Source organism: Balaenoptera musculus, chromosome 6 (assembly GCF_009873245.2).
Source record: "Balaenoptera musculus isolate JJ_BM4_2016_0621 chromosome 6, mBalMus1.pri.v3, whole genome shotgun sequence".
In the NCBI taxonomy this organism is placed as follows: domain Eukaryota; kingdom Metazoa; phylum Chordata; class Mammalia; order Artiodactyla; family Balaenopteridae; genus Balaenoptera; species Balaenoptera musculus.
The window spans coordinates 110,273,021-110,286,383 of NC_045790.1; the positions used below are offsets into that span (position 1 = coordinate 110,273,021).

The window sequence follows — 13,363 nt, forward strand, 5'->3', positions numbered from 1 at the left end:
CCGTGTCCCCTGCATTGGCAGGCAGATTCTCAACCACTGCGCCACCAGGGAAGCCCCATCTTCTTGATTTTTGAACCATGCCTCCTAAGTCTGAAAAGAAACCACAGAGAAAATGTTTTGCATTTCTGGGCTTATTTGAATAATGTCCACGACTACAGGCTGCCGTGGGCCACGTGGGGATTTCAGGCCACAGCGGGTTGAGGAGCCATGCTCTCTCAAAGGTCCCGTCGGCCTCTGGATCCATGAAATCCCACACGCAGTGCTGGTAGTAATGTTCTTTAAGGCAGATTATTCATTTGTTCTTGTTAAATAAAATTTTGTTGCTGACCTGTTTTCTGATTGTAAAAGTAATGTAGATTCATTTTGGAAAATAGATAGTAGGTACACATCTTCCTTCACATTTGCTATACAATTAATATCACATGATTTTCTTTAAATTGAATTAACCTGACTTCAAGGCTTCACGCCAGTGTCAGGCACGATCCCGGCGTTCTTACCGAGAGCACAGTGCTCGCTGGGGTATCTCCAGTTTGGGGCCCACAGTAGTTCCTGTCGGGATTCCTGCTTTCTGGGTCCGTTAAGCGCTCTTGCTGTGAGAAGCCTGGTGTGTGAGGGTCATGCCAGGCTGGGAGCCCCGGTACTCAGATTCCAGGCTCCCAAGGTGCCCCCAGCTTCCCAGGTGGCCATAAGGCCCCACTTGCAGAATGTGCCAACTCTCTTTCTAGTCCCAGGAAATAGCTTTTTTTTTGTTTTTTTCTCTCTTCCTTCAAAGGCCCTGGATTCCCTTCTCCCTCTGGAATGCCCTCTGGGATAGATTCTTTTCAGTGAGTTTAAGCTGGAACGTGGTCTGCAGAAATCTTTTGCTTTTAGCCTGGCTTTCTGAGCCACGGATCTCAGAGAGCTGTTCTGCCTTCTTGGAGTGGGGTAAAGGAAAGCTGCAAAAAATAAACCATGAATTAGAATCTTGCTAAAGCACACTGCCACAAACAGGAAATAAAAACCCACCTTCTGGGAACTTATTGTTTGGGCATATTCTTGCCTTTTTTTTTTTTTTTTTCTTCTTCTATGCATGTTATATAAAAAGTTGGTTTTATTATTTCTGTAACTTAATGAATAGGTCTTTCTCTTACCTTAATATATTGAAATGAGACATTTTAACTTTTTCATCTTTTTACACTTCAGTAGTTCTGGGTTCATTTTACTGTTTGAAAATGTCTAAAACTCCCAAGGGTAATGTTTTCCAGTTGATAAGTTTTATCTGTACTTTTCTTTTTTTTATTAATTTATTTATTTGGCTGCGTCAGGTCTGTGTTGCGGCGCGTGGGTTTCTCTCTAGTTGTGACGCGCGGGCTCAGTAGTTGCGGTGTGCGGGCTTAGTTGCCCTGCGGCATATGAGATCTTAGTTCCCCGACCAGGGATCGAACCCGCGTACCCTGCATTGGCAGGTGGATTCTTAACCTCTGGGCCACCAGAGAAGTCCTATCTGTACTTTTCTTCTTGGCTTCATCCTTACCCCTTTGTGAATTCCTCTATTCCTTCCTCACCACTCCCTTCTCCCCTTCTCCGTTGTTCTGATCCTCTGACACCTCTCTGCCTTCTCCACTTTGCTTTTAGAGGGCTTGGGGGCGACTGTGGTAATTAACTGTCTCTGTGACCATTTATTCCCTGAGACATTGATTGTTGGCTGAGGATGTTAGTAAAGTGTCCTGCCTGCGGTGGACAACACAGCAAGTGAAGCCCAAGATGGGGGGTCACAGTTGTCCCCCAGCATCTGTAGTAAAGAGAAACTTTATGGAACAGGAACGCTTTTGTCATCCCCTGGGGCATACAAGGCAGTTTCTTGTTTTTTCCACCAGGTGACAGCATGGGACCTCTTCAGCAGAGAGCGAATATGAAAACGGGAAGTCATGCAGGCACACCAGGGCTTTCGTTCCACCATTCTCAGGGACATACCATTAAGAAAGCACCCATTTCTCGTCAGCATATATCACAAGCCCTTTGAAAGAGGGACAGAGTTGATTAGAATAGGGGTGTCTTCTTGATTCGTGTTCTTTCACTGAACTGATTTAGGTTGTGGGGTGCTTTTGAGCTAATCCACAAATGCATATTTCACTCTGAACTTTGAAGAATGGTTATGCACGTGACCCTTCCAGGAACAGGGCAGCCGTGTCCCCACGGTTGAAGTCTCCCCTGCAGAGAACTCAGGGACAGCACGCTGTGCTGGCACACCGTCCTCGGGCGTGGCTGCTGAGCGGCCATGCCCTGCTCGGCCACCCCAGGACCGAGGTGAGGCAGCACGGGAGATCTTGAGTGAGCGCATTGCCCACCGCCTGCTGGCTCTGGAATGTTGCGGGTGACCCGCTCTGCTCCTCAGTTCGCCCTGCCTGAGATCTAGCCCATCCTGGAGGCAGCTGACAGAGCAGAGGCCGTGGGCAATAAAGTCTCCTACTGGATTTGGAAGCTTTTGGCTGGATGGAGCCTGACACTTTGGTTCTTATTCTTAGTCTCATTATTCCACTGACTCTTTACGTGACCTTGACCGCGACTTGGGCTTAAGAATGTCAGTTTAAGTGCAGTCTAGGCTGACTGATTGCAAGTGGGGGAAAGGCTGTTTGTAGTTTTTCTCCCTGCACGTGGGATTCATATTGCTTTCTTTTCTTTTCTTTTTTCTTTCTTTTTTTTCTTTTTTAATTTTTTTAAAATTTATTATTTATTTATTATTTTTATTTTTGGCTGTGTTGGGTCTTCGTTTCTGTGCGAGGGCTTTCTCCAGTTGCGGCAAGTGGGGGCCACTCTTCATCACGGTGCGCGGGCCTCTCACTATCGCGGCCTCTCTTGTTGCGGAGCAGAGGCTCCAGACGCTCAGGCTCAGTAGTTGTGGCTCACGGGCCCACTTGCTCCGCGGCATGTGGGATCTTCCCAGACCAGGGCTGGAACCCGTGTCCCCTGCATTGGCAGGCGGATTCTCAACCACTGCGCCACCAGGGAAGCCCTCTTTTTTCTTTTTTGATGGGTAAGAAGTGGATTTATTTAGAGAGAAACACACTCCACAGAGTGTGGGCCATCTCAGAAGGCGAGAGCGGCGCCAGGGTACGGGGTTGTCAGTTTTTATAGGAGTGGGTAATTTCATAGGTAATGAGTGGGAGGAGTGTTCCAGCTATCTGGGGGCATGTTGCTTTCAAAGAATGTGGGTTTGGATTTGCTTACTTCTTTGTGTCTAGATTCCTTTTGACAGAAGCTGAGAAAGTATAAAGGAAAACATTAAGGGCGAAGCTGCCCACCGTCCTTAAGTCGTGTCTTTGTCTCTTCTGTCACACGTGGTGGCTTCTCTCAGGTGCTCTGTCATTTAGTGTCACTGCCGTGCCACAGCCTCTGCGAGGAGGCTTCGTTGAGTCTTCACAGGCGCGCCCAGCTCTGCTGCGCTGTGTTTTGCCTGCCAGGGGTCACTGGCTCTTTCTGCCTTTGAGCCTGCACCCTTGTTCCCTTCTCTGTCTCCAGTGTCATTACCTCAGAGGACTGGACTGGGGAGACACACCATACATCTAATTAACAGTCTCTGCTTCGCAGCATCTTCTTTTTTCCCCTTTTGTTTCTGAGGAAATTTCAGCGGAAGCATTCTTCGGAATCTTAGCTTTCACGTGAGCTTCAAAAGCACTTAAACAAATGGTGATTGGCTGGTTGAAGAGGTTGTGGAGGAAAGGCTTCATTCCCAGCTGCCTCTATGTTCTGAAAGTAGCTGTGGCCCTGAGAGGGCAGCCGTTCTCAAGAGGGTCCTCGGGATCAGAACTTGTTTCATAGTAAGACTTTATCAGCCTTCTTTGCTGTTCATGTTTGCACTGATGGTGCAGAAGCAGAGGTGGGTAAAACAGCTGGCGCCTTAGCATGATTCAGGACGCTGGCACCAAACTGTTAGTGGCCACTGCATTCTTCATTGCCATCTACTTCCTGGGGGTGAAAAAGGCTCACTTCACTTAAGAATGACCTTGATGAATTAGGAGAAAGCACTAATGTTATTAAGTCTCAACCCTTGAATATATGTCTTTTACCATTCTGTGTGGAATGGGAAGTACCCAGGAAGCACTTCTGCATTGTACCGGGGTGTGGTGGTCATCTTGAGGAAAAGCACGTGTGCAGTTGTTTGAGTTGTGAGCTGAACTAGCTGCTTTCTCTCGGGACACTGTTTTTATTTGAAAGAATGATGACAGTCGAACTATGTTTACTCAGACCTGGGCTTTTAACAAACATTTTCCTGAAAATGAACGAAGTGAATGTGTCACTTCAGGAAAACAATTAAAAATATTTGTTGTCAGTGATCTGATTTTCACTTGAAAGCACAGATTTTAATTTAGGAAAACTTATAATCTACCACTGTAAGCTTGACAGCTTCCCAGTTCTTAACAGACATCTGACGTGAGCAGGGGTGATATTAAACAAATGTGACTTTAAAAATATTTTATGATAAAAGTTTCAGTATTTCAGAGATCTGCTTAACTCAGTGAAACAATATTTTCTACCTGATCAGTGTATGTTACACAGTCATGCATGAATAAAAGATCTATTCAGAGTGTAAGATGGACCAGTGGATTTTACTGTGACAGAGTGCGAAAGTTCATTGCTACAGGGACTTCCCTCGTGGCGCAATGGTTAAGAATCCGCCTGCCAGTGCAGGGGACATGGGTCCGATCCCTGGTCCGCGAAGATCCCACATGCCGCAGAGCAACTAACCCGTGTGCCACAACTACCGAGCCTGCGCTCTGGAGCCTGTGAGCCACAACTGCTGAAGCCCGCGTGCTGCAACTACTGAGCCCACGTGCCGCAACTACTGAGCCCGTGTGCTGCAGCTACTGAAGCCTGTGCACCTAGAGCCGGTGCTCCACAGCAAGAGAGGCCACCGCAATGAGAAGCCCGCGACCCCGCTCGCCACAGCTAGAGAAAGCCCGTGTGCAGCAGCGAAGACCCAATGCAGCCAAAAATTTAAAAAAAAAAATTTTTTTTAATTAAAAAACCCAGTAATCGAAAAAAGAAAAGAAAGTTCATTGCTACAGTTTCAGATTCCCCACCTCACCTATCTTTAAGAAGCTAACCATTTGTCGAGCTTTAATGCAGAATCAAAGACGACTGTTCACAGTTCTCTGAGAAGGCCGACATCTGATTAGGCCCTATTTTCTTTATAGACTTCAACCAAAACACTCCCTCACTCCAGATTTGAAGGCAGAAGCAAATGCAAGAATCCAGTTGTGTTCTATTAAGCTAGACGTTAAAGGGATTTACAAAAATGGAAAACAGTTTCACTCTTCTCATGAAATTTTTTTGAAAGAGTTATTTTTTAATAAGGAAAACATTGTTTATATTAACATGTAATGGATTATTTATTTTGTTACTTTTAAATGAATTATTTAATGTTTTTGGAATTTGTTTCAGTTTCTAATACGGTAAGTATTGGTAGACTCCACCCACATTAACAAAAGCTCTTTGGGGTCCTCAGTAAGTTTTTAAAAGCGTGAAGGGGTCCTGAGACTGAAAGTTTGAGAAACGTGTGTTAGAGACAAGGCTTCTTGAGTCTCTGGTGGTCATGATGACCGTGGGGGGAGTGAAAGCCTGCCTGGCTCTCTTCTCCTGTGCCTACGGAGCCCACTTCAGACTTACTTGGCCATATTCTATGACTATTTAAGATGTCTGTTCATTCTGGGCAACTCACGGGGGGAAAAATGTTTTATTTGGATATGTTCATATAAACAGGCCTAATGAAAAACCCACTGATGAGAAAGGAAGAGAAATACCCTCTGTCTGTTTTTATAGATAAAGTCTTATTGGAACACAGCTGTGCAGTGTGTATGCCTGTGGTTTGTGGCTGCTTTTGCGCTGAGGTGGCAGAGTTGAAGGGCTGTGGCAGAGATCCCCGGCCCACAAGGCCTAGACGCCTGCTCTCCAGGCCTGTATAGAAACAGTTTGCCGGCTCCTGGCTGTTGTAGACATTTAAGAGATACCATTTTAAAAACCGTACCTACAATGTAGTGCTGTTGACTGACTTCACTCTATACTGAGCACTTTGAAAACTATTAAGCTCACATAGATGTAAGAAATCACTGCCTTTAAGTATTTGCCGAACTCCAACTTTTGTATCCAGAACTGTGTTCTTTGATTGGAACAACAGCTTTTGCATCTTCATCTGCTCTGATATTTTACCTGACCTGTTACTCTAATGGGAATTGGTGCTTTTCTTTAACTAGCAAGATGGCTTTTCACATGGATCTCCTCTGTTTACCAGCAGGGCTTTGGGTTGTGCCCTTCCGCCTGGCCCACGTGAATAAGCACCTCTTCCTCAGTTCCTGGTTATAATTCTAGGTTTGTCCAAACTTTTTTTCACTTTCCAAGTGGAGACTAAGGAAGCCCCAGATGCGCTAATGCGCTAGGCACTGAGGACCGTGATTGGGTTAAACTTGGAGACTCTGGGTCAAAAGCCTGGAGGGGAAGGAGGAGGGCAGGAGAAGGCAGAGCCTCCGGGCTGCACATCTGGCGTGATTCCACCTCCTTGGCGTGGGGCTGGGGCTGGAGGTGGGGGTTGCGGGCGGTGCTCTAGGACGGGGTGCGGCCTGGGCAAGGCTGATTTCCTCCAGAACTGCCGTCCGCTAGTGTCTGCCCCCGCTGTGGAGGGCAGTCTGCTGGGCTCCTGGCTCTGGAGCGCTGTTTCCTGATGATAGGAGAGAAGAGGCAGAAGAGATGAGATTCCCTTCATCTGGTCCCTCAGAAGATGTTCGTGCCTCCTTTTGTCCGCGTGTAGCTAGAGCACGTACTTGTAAATGCACCTGTGTGCCAGCAGTCCGACGCACGCCACGGGAGCACTGTAACAGTCCTCGGCGCCAGAAGGGTGGAGCGTTCGCAGGCAGAACGCTTTCTCTCCGGCAGTGTGATAGAAGTACTCATAAAGCTCCTGCCTCTCTTCAGGCATGAGGTGAGGGGGCATATGTCGAGCTCTCAGAAGGATTCTGTCCTGTGCTCAGGGCCACTTCACTGAAGTGTGTGGCGACCCTCTGACTCTGATGTTCTTCCCATGGCATCCGTGAGTGCCTTACCCTGGCGTGTGCCACCGGGCACTTCAGGCGCGGGGAGGGGGTGCATGGCCTTCAGCAAATTTTCAAACAAGTCTGTGACCCTAGGAAGGGTGAAACCATAGCTAAGTAGACTGTCATGAAGAGAGAATGAGAGAAAAAAGTGTATTTTATGAGACTGGCTTAATACAGTGATTTTTAATTTTTTTTTAAAAATAAATTTATTTATTTATTTATTTTTGGCTGCATTGGGTCTTCGTTGCCTCACGTGGGCTTTCTCTAGTTGCGACGAGCAGGGGCTACTCTTTGTTGCGGTGCGCGGGCTTCTCATTGCGGTGGCTTCTCTTGTTGCGGAGCACGGGCTCTAGGCGCGTGGGCTTCAGTAATTGTGGCACGTGGGCTCAGTAGTTGTGGCTCGCAGACTCTAGAGTGCAGGCTCAGTAGTTGTGGCACACGGTCTTAGTTGCTGTGCGGCATGTGGGATCTTCCCGGACCAGGGCTCGAACCCATGTCCCCTGCATTGGCAGGTGGATTCTTAACCACTGTGCCACCAGGGAAGCCCAGTGATTTTTAATTTCTTTAAACACCAAAACCTCTTCTCATTACTTTCCCTCCACAGATCACACAAAATTCCTTCAATGTCATGAACCTAATCACAGCTTCTGATCAACATTTTGAAATAATCATTTAGCCAGTGATACCACCCTGAGTTCGTATAATCTACAACCAAAAGCAAAGGGGCCTCTCATGTTCTCAGGCTGAGAACCAGCCTCATCATGGTCACATTACCAGTTTTTTATTAGGCCTTTAAACCATTGGGAAGCTAACTGCCTGAGGGGTCCCTCCCTCGGCCACCCAGCGGGCCTGGTCAGTAATCTGGGTTGGCGGCTTACCTTGGCTCCGGGCGTGGTTCTCTGTCTAGGGGTGTCAGCACGCATTTGACTCTGAGAGTCTTGAGACAGACACAGTTGAAACCAGCGCTTCTCCATCACTGCAGTACTCAGGGAGGTCCGGTTGTCTTATTGAGAAGGTGCTGTCTGCTGTTAACCAGCTGTGTCTTCAAGCAGTGGGATGTCTGACTGTCTCCCTCACTGCCGCGGACTGAATCTGTGCAGTGGGCGGCCCTGGGGCTGGGGGAGTCCCAGACGCTCTGCTCAGCTCAGCTCATTGCGAACTTCCAGAGACGGGACGTGATGGGAGGGGCTGACAGGAGCAGAGTCTGAGATCAGCTTGGCCCTGAGGACCCCTCCTCTAGCAGGGCCTTTGGTGTGGTTCTAGAGTATAAGGGAAGTGAAAGGCAGAAACTTGCTTGACTTGACAGTGAAAGTCTTCGTAGAATTACTTTCCTCGTGTGGGATGGCCATCAGCCGCTCTCTTGGGCCATTCTTGTTTCTTTCTTTTTATTAGTCATTTAAGATAAAATTTTGCTTACAGTAAGATGCACAGTCATTAACTGTTCAGTTCAGTGACTTTTGACCACTCCTGGGTCATTGATTTAAGTACATATTGGAAATGTATTTTGAACCACTTTTCACACAACCCTCAACAGTTTGAATGTCAAAGAATTTCATTCTCTAAGTAGTTCTTCTTGTATTAGCGCACCCTTCCCGTACTTGCTCCTGATACCTTCTCTGCGAGATGCGTTAGTGGAATCTCTTCTTAATGGAGGCCAGAGGGCACCCCATGAGCTGATCACTCCCCAGAAAGGACCCTTTCAGAACAGTGGGGTCCCAGGTCGGTGTGTGGCCTGGCTTTCAGGTCTGTGCTTGACTGTGAACAGGGGAAGCAGCCCTTTCCCCCGTACAGAGTGGGCCTGAGCCCGAGGCTGAAGCAGGTTGTGGAAATGGTACTACTGAGAGTGAGTCAGAGTGAGTCTCCTGCCGTCCAGGCTTTGCCATCACACTCGTTTCTTTAATTTTTGTGCCTGACTCAAAATTCCCTCTGAAGTGTGGCAGGGAGGAAGCAGGAGAAAAAGGTGATGGGTAGGTGAGGATGTTTTCAAGCCCCGAGGCTTTCCTTGCACCCAGGGAAGGATTGTTTTGGAAATTTTTCAGCCTTTAAGTGGCTGTCGTGGGCCTTTGCCTCTGTGTGTCCCATGGATCATCCAGTATTGACTCCTCAGTACTGGATTGCTGGCAGCTCCTGGGCATTGCCCACACTCTGAGCCACCATCACACCCCTGAGCTGCCAGTGGGTTACGAAGCCATGAATTGCCTTTCTCTTAGCACAAAGTGTAGGTGTTAAAAGCTTGGTCCTTGGAGGGAGGGACTTGGGTTTGAGCACTGGCCTCCCCACTTGCAAGCTATGTGACCTTGGTAATTTACTAAACTTCTTCAGGCCTGAGTCCTTCATCTGTGAGGCAGTGGTAACAATGCCTCTTCCCTCATAGAGGCTGTTGGGAGGATTACATGAGATGAAGCATGAGGGGTGCCCAGGCTGGTGCCTGGTGCATGGTTACCACTCAGTAGATGTGACCACCAGCACTATTGTTCTTTTCGTTGTCACGGTTCCGAGACCACCCAGGGAAGACCACTGGGGAGGAAGGGGGCGACCTGCCTTCTTGCCAGCCTGTTTAGTTACCCACTGGTGTAAAGAGGAAAGGTGAAAGTCTAGGGAAGGTGTGATGTTTCCTCTAGATCGGGTGCGTTTGCTCTTTTGCTACTGCGTCAGAGAACTGACTTGTTAAGTATATGAGAACCTGCGTTCTTCCTGCCTCGCGGGCCCTTGTTCTGTTCTCATTGGGCACTTGTTCTGTTCTCATCAGTAAAAAGCACTTGCCAAAATCCAGAGTCATGGCTGTTTTCCTGAGAGTGAGTGGGAGGAAGAGGAATCCACAAGAAGTCAGCCTTGTAGGAGCTCCTGAAGCAGGTGGACCTGCTCCCTCCCTGCCCCCACTCCCTGCCCTTCCCCGTTCCCTGGGAGGCTTTTCAAAATCCTTATAGCCAGGCCCAGTTGCAGAAGAATCAGGGGCAACCTGGGCATCTAGCCTTAAATAAAGCTCTCCAGATGATTCCGGTGCTCACCCGGTTAAGAGCCACTGCCATCAAGAAATGCTAACCCACCATGAAGACGTTCGCCTCTAAAGGAGACTGATGCCCAGAGAAGGAAGTGGCAGGCCAGGCTAGGGCACACTGAGTTACGATGGTGCAGCGACCAGAATTCAGGTCTCCTGGCTCCTGTCCGAGGTATTTTTCCTCTCATCTTGCTCATTCTTTTACCATATTTGCTGTTCCTCGTGGTGGGATCAGAAATAGCCAGCCCAGACTTGGTGAGCCTTCACTCCCGTGGGAGACCAGCCCTGCCGTGGTCCAGTAAGCTGCAGGCTGTCAGCGTTCTTAACTGCAGGGAAAGCTTTTTTGGAAGAAAAGCAGGGGGAGGCTTGGGATTCCAGGCTGCGGCGTGCTGCGTCACTGCTCATTGCCGCACACTGGTGAGGCTGCACCCTCGGAGCTGGTCCTCCCCTGCTCAGCGCGCTGACTCAGCGCGTGCACGCGGCAGCCCTGCTTCCAGGAGAGCCCGGGGCCACCACTTGGTCCCGTTTCACTTACCAGAGCCTGGACTCCTGCCAGATGTGGCAGCCACCGCAACGCATTTGGTATCGGAAAACTATAAACAGTTGACCCTTCAACAACGCGGGGCTTGGGGCATTCGAACCCTCTGCGCAGTTGAAAATCTGAGTATAACTTACAGTCACCGCTGTTCTTCCGTATCTGCATTCCACAAACCACGGGTCCCCTAGTACTATAGTATTTACCGTTGGGAAAAAAAATCCACATAAGAGTGGACCTGAGCAGTTCAAATCCGTGTTGTTCAAGGATCAGCTGTAATCCTAATACGGTCCTAACGCTGTAACATCAGACGGTCATCCAGTGCTTGCTGTGTGCTGTTTGTTTTCCATGTATGGTGTCAATCAATCCCTCCAACCAACCCTAGTGGTAGGTGGTGTTATTCTTGTTTTACAGATGAAGGAACTGAGGCTCAGAGAAGTTAGGTGAATTATCTGAGGTCACACAGCTAGTAAGCAGCACAGTTGGAATTAGAACCCAAGATGTTCAAATGTGCAGGGCCTACGCTGTTACAACAATAAGTGAGCTTGCTTCCTGCCTTCACAGCCTTGGCTGTGACTAGAACACCCATGTGGGACCCGGGAGCCTGATCCCACGAGCAGCAGATTTGCAAACAGATGTCTGTCTTGTGACTGGAAATGATGTCTGTCGTGACTGGTGGGTTTCGGGATCAACCCTGAGCTCTGCGTATTGTGGCTGCATTTCTTAAGAGTCAACACCGGTTGTCCCCAAGGTCCGTTTATCCGTTCTAGCACGTGTCCTGGGATGGCACAGCATCGGTGCCCGTGCTGACGTTTCCTCGTGTTGCCTGGACGTGCGTGTGCAGGCTCATTATTTGAGTGCTTCCTGGCCTGCCTGACTTCTCGGAGTGTCTGACAGGCAGCCGTGGTGGTGCAGATCGCAGGGGGATGGGAGAGGCAGTGTCTCCCCCCCCTTCCTCTGACCCCATGGAGACCTGCGGTGACCAGACCCTTCTGCTTCCTCTCAGTCAGCCCTCCCTCTGCCCCTGATTTGCTTTCCTGTGATGGCGCGGGGCTCAGACTTCACCTGAAGAATTCTCTCTGGTACCCTCACCTTCATCCCACCCCTCCCCCAGCCACTAAGACAGGATCCACCTTATTCCCTGGCCCGCCACTGCTCTGCCCTGACAGATCCCTCACCACTGCTTAGAGGAACCTCCACAAATACAAGGTTTTCGACCTCAATGGGGCTGTCATTCTTCTTCTTCTTCTTTTTTTTTTTTTTGTGGCCGCGCTTAGTTCCCCGACCAGGGATTGAGCCCGGGCCCTCAGCAGTGAAAGCGCCGAGTCCTAACCACTGGACTGCCAGGGAAGTCCCTGGGCTCTTATTCCTGACTCTTCCATCTTTTCTCCAGGGAGATTATTCCAAAATGTAGATGTGATTCAGGCTTTGCCCTGCTTGAGACGCTTCAGAGGCTCCCTGGGGCCTTGGCACCAACGGGGAGTGCAGCTCGTGGTCTGCGTCTGACTCAGTTTTGGGCTTTGTCCTCAGCCCTGCCGGGTCCCTGGCCTCTCCGCGGTACAGCCGTGCTGAGCTGCTTTCTCTGCACCAAGACCTGATACCAGCACCTCCAGACCTTGGTATCTGCTCTTCCCAAATGTTCTCTCCGCTCGGCCTCTCCACTCTCCCTCCCTCCTGAGCCCCGGTCAGGCCTCTGCTTGGACACCACCTCCTTTGGGAATCCTGTCCTTCCTCCCTATCCCCTTAGTCTGAGTTGGGAGCCCTTCATTGGGCGTGGCCATGGCAACCATGCATATCCCAGCACAGCACCTTGAAATCCAGGAATAGAAACGTGCCGCTTCTCTCTGTCGGGCTGATGTTCCTTGTTGAAGCAAAGGCAGGAGATTCATTTGCCAGGATTTATTTCAGCAAGCAAAATTCAGCAGAGACTTGTAAAGCATTTTTATTGTTTAAATGGTCTGATTGTTGGTGCTGTTCTTTGTCAGTTATTCACAAAGAAGAGGATTGAACGTCCAAATTCAAGACCGATTTGCTTGTTTGGAAGGGGCCCAGTTCTCGTAGGCCACCTGGTTTTAAGGGGCAGACAGAGTGCAGAAGCAGCTGGCCATGTCGTTGACCGCCGCCAGTGTGAGCAGAGACTCGCACGCAAAGAGGAACACAGAAGGAACACTGGTTCATGCCGACGTGCAGAGTTTGAAATCTGGGGATGTAGTTATCCGACACTTCTCAGTTTTAACATCTTGACCTCGTGAAGCCTCTCCTGACCCCCAGGCGGGGAGGAGAACCTGACCCCACACCCGCACTGCCCAGTACTCTGTGCGCTTAGCATTGTGAGTGGCTGGCCGGTGATCCAGTGCCTCTCCTTCCCTAAGGGATGGCAGCCGCCCCTGGGGCAGGCGCCGTGGTCACTGCTGCATCCCGGGGCCTGGCCCAGAGTCAGAGTAGATGAAGAAGGACTGAGAACCAGAGAGATTTAATTTAAAAAATAGCAGGACCGCCAGAGGGGTTGCTAGATAAGAAAGCTTTTGCTGATCTGCCTACTTCATTTAGCTTCTTCAGGTGTTACTTGAGTGCATGAGTCCATCACAGCTCTATATGTGGGTATTATAGCCTCTCAATTTGGGGAGTTAGAATTTCTCAGATTTTCTGAACCTTCTCTCATTGACACACGCAGTTTCTCAGAGCGGATTCTTGCAGATACTGTTAGTTGATAATCACCTTGAAGATTAATTCAGGATTCCAGGAATCCTAAGCTTGACTGCCCCC

At 49.2% G+C, this 13,363-nt stretch overlaps 1 protein-coding gene across 4 annotated transcripts in view; it reads left to right on the forward strand.

Annotated features, from left to right (window-relative positions):
• Window positions 1-13,363, forward strand: part of GPR107 (G protein-coupled receptor 107) — a 73,845-nt gene that overhangs the window by 41,076 nt on the left and 19,406 nt on the right. The gene's annotated exons all lie outside the window — the stretch shown is intronic.